The sequence below is a fragment of the Sander lucioperca genome, chromosome 7 (genome assembly GCF_008315115.2).
Source record: "Sander lucioperca isolate FBNREF2018 chromosome 7, SLUC_FBN_1.2, whole genome shotgun sequence".
Taxonomy (NCBI): domain Eukaryota; kingdom Metazoa; phylum Chordata; class Actinopteri; order Perciformes; family Percidae; genus Sander; species Sander lucioperca.
In genome coordinates this window covers 31738633-31744632 of record NC_050179.1, presented here as the reverse complement: position 1 = coordinate 31744632, position 6000 = coordinate 31738633, and positions in this window count along the sequence as shown.

Genomic DNA, 6000 nt, shown 5'->3' with positions numbered 1-6000 from the left:
TTTCCCCCCCACAACCCGCAGGCGTAGGGAGGTGACCCTCTTGTCCACCGGGGTAAACTCCAATGTAGCGGCGCTCAGCCGGGGGCTTGTGAGTATCCCCACACCCGCCTGGCGCCTCACACCCTGGGCAACTCCGGAGAAGAAAAGTGTCCAACCCCTATCCAGGAGTATGGTTCCAGAACCGAGACTGTGCGTAGAGGTAAGCCCCACCAGATCCAACTGGTAGCGCTCCACCTCCCGCACAAGTTCCGGCTCCTTTCCCCACAGAGAGGTGACATTCCACGTCCCCAGAGCCAGCCTCTGCCGCCCGGGTCTAGTCCGTCGAGGCCCCTGACCTTCACCGCCACCCATGTGGCAGCACACCCGACCCCAGCGGTTCCTCCCACAGGTGGTGGGCCCATGGGATGGAGAGAGAGGTGCCACGTAGCTTTTTCGGGCTGTGCCCAGCCGGGCTCCATGGCAAACCCGGCCACCAGGCACTCGCTGACGGGCCCTCCTTCTGGGCCTGGCTCCAGACAGGGGCCCCGGGCTTACTCCGGGCAGGGTCACTCTATCTCTTCCTCATTTATTCATAGGGTTTTTGAACTATTCTTTGTCGGGCCCCTCACCTGAGACCACTTTGCTATGGGAGACCCTACCAGGCGCACAAAGCTCCAGACAACACAGCCCTCAGGTTCATAGGGACACACAAACCTCTCCACCACAATAAGGTGATGGGGAAGGTGAGAGGAAGAATTCAATAATGCAGCTTTAACAAAATGATAAAGTCTGAGCAATACCACAATCAGGTATAAAAAAAAAGACACTGTGGCTGTATCAGACCTTTCAGTCGCTTTGGATAAAAGCGTCAGCTACATGACATGTAATGTAGTGCTCCATATCAGAATCGGAATCAGAATCAGAAAGGGCTTTATTGCCAAGTACGTTGCACATACGAGGAATTTGTCATGGTGTTGTTGGAGCATGTCACACATTCAAATATAAGAAGGATTAAAAGAATATAAACAATATAAGTATAAACATATACACACAGTATGTATTAATAACGATAAAATAAATTTAAATAAATAGTAAAATAAGTTAAACAGTAGTAAAAAGGAACGCTACAGCAGAGTAGGTACAGTGGCATGAGGAGCAGGAGAAGTTTGGAGAGAGTCAGGGTGGGTTCCGGGCCTTGTTAATAAGGCTAGTGGCGGAGGGGAAAAAACTGTTTATGTGGCGTGAGGTTTTGGTCCTGATGGACCTCAGCCTCCTGCCAGAGGGGAGTGGCTCAAAGAGCTTGTGTCCGGGGTGGGAGGGGTCAGCCACAATCTTTCCAGCACGCTTCAGAGTCCTGGTGGCGTATAGGTCCTGGAGCGGCGGCGGATTGCAGCCAATCACCTTCTCAGCTGACCGAATGACACGCTGCAGCCTGCCCTTGTCCTTGGCAGTGGCAGCAGCGTACCAGATGGTGATGGACGATGTGAGGATGGACTCAATGATGGCTGTGTAGAAGTGCACCATCATTGTCATTGGCAGGTTGAATTTCTTCAGCTGCCGCAGGAAGTACATCCTCTGTTGTGCTTTCTTGACGAGGGAGCTGATGTTCAGCTCCCACTTGAGGTCCTGGGAGATGGTAGTTCCCAGGAAGCGGAAAGACTCCACAGTGTCAATTGTGGAGCCACAGAGGGTGATGGGGGCAGGTGGGGCTGGGTTCTTTCTGAAGTCCACAACCATCTCCACTGTCTTTAGAGCATTGAGCTCTAGATTGTTTTGGTTGCACCAGGTCACCAGGTGGTCAGCCTCCCACCTGTAGGCGGACTCGTCTCTATCAGAGATGAGTCCGATGAGGGAGGTGTCGTCCGCAAACTTCAGAAGCTTGACGGACTGGTGACTGGAGGTGCAGCTGTTGGTGTACAGGGAGAAGAGCAGAGGAGAAAGAACGCAGCCCTGGGGGGATCTGGTGCTGATGGTCTGTGAGTCGGAGACGTGTTTCCCCAGCTTCACATGCTGCTTCCTGTCAGACAGGAAGTCAGTGATCCACCTGCAGGTGGAGTCAGGCACGCCTAGCTGGGAGAGCTTCTCCTGAAGCAGAGCCGGGATGATGGTGTTGAAGGCAGGGCTGAAGTCCACAAACAGGATCCTGGCGTAGGTTCCTGTGGAGTCCAGGTGTTGGAGGATGTAGTGGAGGGCCAAATTGACTGCATCATCTACAGACCTATTGGCTCTGTAGGCAAACTGCAGGGGGTCCAGGAGGGGGTCGGTGATGGCTTTGAGGTGTGAAAGCACAAGGCGCTCAAAGGACTTCATAACCACAGAGGTCAGGGTGACGGGTCTGAAGTCCTGTGGTCCTTGGTTTCTTGGGGACAGGGATTATGGTTGAGGTCTTGAAGCAGACTGGCACGTGACATGTCTCCAGTGAGGTGTTAAAAATGTCTGTGAACACTGGAGACAGCTGATCAGCACAGTGCTTCAAGCTGGATGGGGAGACAGCATCCGGTCCAGCAGCTTTCCTGGGATTCTGTCACTTAAAGAGTCTGTTGACGTCCCTCTCGTGAATGGAGAGAGTCGTCACTGAGGTGGGAGGGGGGGTGGAGGTGGAGGGGACCTTTAAGGAGGGCATTGGTGGGGGGGGCCACAACTCTGTTGAGGTGGGGGAGGTGGAGGTGATGCACAGTGGCTGTAGCTGTAGGGAGGTGTCGTGGGGGATGGTGTCAGGACTGTCTGTCAGTTTATTTGAGCGGGAAACTTCTTAGTGTGAAATGTATGTATTAAATTGTGTCTATAATATATAGATCTATCTATAGATCTATATAGATCAATATCTATATAGATATCAATTGTGTTTATAAATTCTGGCAATGCAACGAAAAACTACGTCCATTTCACAGATGTGAAATTGACATCATGGGACACTTCACCTATGGGCAGTGTAAAACATACAATATGTAATTTTCTGCTGCGAGGTGTCTCCATAGGGGTCTCTCAATCGAAACAGACCTTTTGATAAGATCATGAAGTTGTGTGGGATCGTGGGAGTTGTTTTCATTGTTAAACAACCAGAATTACCAATAAAAATGTATCTGTTCACAGACAAGTTTATATATAAAACTTTTTTTCACATTATTGTTTAGTAATGTTTATTCATGTCATTCTAATGAAATAGCAGCAGTGTTTACCACATAATTAGGCTACTTAGATTCTATTTGTGGTGGTAGCTGACCAGTTAGCGAGCAAACAAGCTAACACTGGTCAGCTAAAACCACAATATCACAATATATTTTACATGTACATGTCTCCTCCCGGATTTTTTCAGCATTGGGGAGAAAGGAGTTTGTTCTACTTCCTGCCATTTCAGTTGGCCACTGTGGCAGCTCGATTTTGGCCAGAAAACACCTGCTTGTATCTTGTATGTAGGCTTTTTTTACCCATCAGCTTTATTGTTTTTAGCTGTATGTCTATTTGTGTGAATGCTGATTCAGCAGCATTCACAGTATTGTTATTGGATTCTTTATTTTTATTATTACGTACGTTTTTTGGTCGTCTCTAACTTCTGCCTACGTTCAGCTACAAAAAACATTAAAATATCAAAATGTTCAGCTCTTTAAGTACATGATGGGACTTCTTCAACATTTATTCTGCTATGTATACTTTTTAAAATATTAAGCTTTTTTTTACAATTAAAGTCAATGAGAGCAGACTTCAAATTCCTCAAATCCAGTTTATTTGATATAGCATCTTTTTACAGACACACAGTCACAAAGTATTTCACATGATAAACATTTGTAAAAATACAGTATTCGAACAGAAAATAAGCAAGGAAAAAATTATTGAAAGACCAATGACAATCATTTAAAAGATTAAAACCTAAAACCCAAAGTTACAAACATGAGTCAAAAGCTAATTTAAACAAGTGCGTCTTCAGCTGCTTTTTAAAAGCATCAACAGAGACTGCAGAACGTAAAACAATTGGAAGGGCGTTCCATAGATTTGGCGCCACCGCTTCAAAGGAACGGTCACCTTTAGTTTTTAAGCAAGTGCGTGGGACCACCAGTAATCCCTGGTTAGAAGATCTGAGAGACCTGTTAGTAGTGTATGGATGGAGCAGGTCTGAGATATAAACAGCAAAGCTTTATAAGTCAGAACAAGAACTTTAAATTGGATCCTGAACTTGATCGGAAGCCAATGTATGAAAAAGGAGTGATGTGCGACATCCTGCTAGACCTGGTCAACAGCCTTGCAGCAGAGTTCTGGACCAGTTGTAGACGGTCCTGGGACGACTTGCTGAGACAGGTGAAAATGAGGTTGCAGTAATTAAGCCGTGAGGATATAAAACCATGAATGATCATCTTAAGCTCAGAATGTGAAACAACAGCTCTAAGTTTGGCAATGTTTCTTAATTGAAAGAAACGTGTGGGTCAGTGATTTTATATGTTGATCAAAATATATGTTATGATATATTACATTACATTATATTACATGTCATTTAGCTGACGCTTTTATCTAAAGTTACTTACAATTGCTATATATGTCAGAGGTCGCACGCCTCTGGAGCAACTAGGGGTTAAGTGTCTTGCTCAGGGACACATTGGTTGATGTATTGCAGTGGGAATTGCACCCAGGTCTCCCACACCAAAGGCATGTGTCATATCCACTGCGCCATCACCACCATGATCAAATATAGCACCAAGATTTCTCAGTTTAGACTGTACAGCTGAAGAAAGGGAGCCCAAAAGCTGAACAACCTTGGAAGCTGTAGTGTCCGGAGCAAAAATAAGGACTTCAGCCTTATCTTCATTAAGCTGTTAAGGCTAATTATATGTCCCAGGGGAAGCATATATAATGCAAATAAAAATCGGACCTAACACAGAACCCTGAGGCACCCCACAGGTAAGGGCAGCAGTTTCAACAACAATAGGGACAATAGTGACACAGAAAAACTTCTAACTGAAAGATAGGATGTTAACCAATCCAGGGCGCTCCCTGAGATAGCCTACCAGTGCTTAAGTCTTTCAAGCAAGATGTTGTGATCCATTGTACACTCACCTAAAGGATTATTAGGAACACCATACTAATACCGTGTTTGACCCTATCCTATCTATATGGGTCAACATTTCTAAAGAATGCTTCCAGCACCTTGTTGAATCAATGACATAAAGAATTAAGGCAGTTCTGAAGGCAAAAGGGGTCCCCCACACCATTACACCACCACCAGCCTGCCCAGTGGTAACAAGACATGACGATCCATGTTCTCATTCTGTTTATGCCAAATTCTGACTCTACCATCTGAACGTCTCAACAGAAATCGAGACTCATCAGACCAGGCAACATTTTTCCAGTCTTCAACTGTCCAATTTTGGTGCCCTTGTGCAAATTGTAGCCTCATTTTCCTATTTTTAGTGGAGATGAGTGGTACCTGGTGGGGTCTTCTGCTGGTGTAGCCCATCCGCCTCAAAGTTGTGCGTGTTGTGGCTTCACAAATGCTTTGCTGCATACCTCGTTTGTAACTAGTGGTTATTTGAGTCAAAGTTGATCTTCTATCAGCTTGAATCAGTCGGCCCATTCTCCTCTGACCTCTAGCATCAACAAGGCATTTTCGCCCCCCAGGACTGCAGCATACTGGATGTTTTTCCTTTTTCAGACCATTCTTTGTAAACCCTAGAAATGGTTGTGCATCAAAATCCCAGTAACTGAGCAGATTGTGAAATACTCAGACCAGCCCGTCTGGCACCAACAACCACGCCACGCTCAAAGTTGCTTAGATCACCTTTCTTTCCCATTCTGACATTCAGTTTGGAGTTCAGGAGATTGTCTAGACCTGGACCACACCCCTAAATGCATTGAAGCAGCTGCCATGTGATTGGTTGATTAGATAATTTCATTAACGTGAAATTTAACAGGTGTTCCTAATAATCCTTTAGGTGAGTGTATATGGCAGCCATTCATTTGCAGTTAGTAAAACAGAGTTTATTGATATAAGCTAAATAGTAGTTAGACACACACACACGCACGCACGCACGC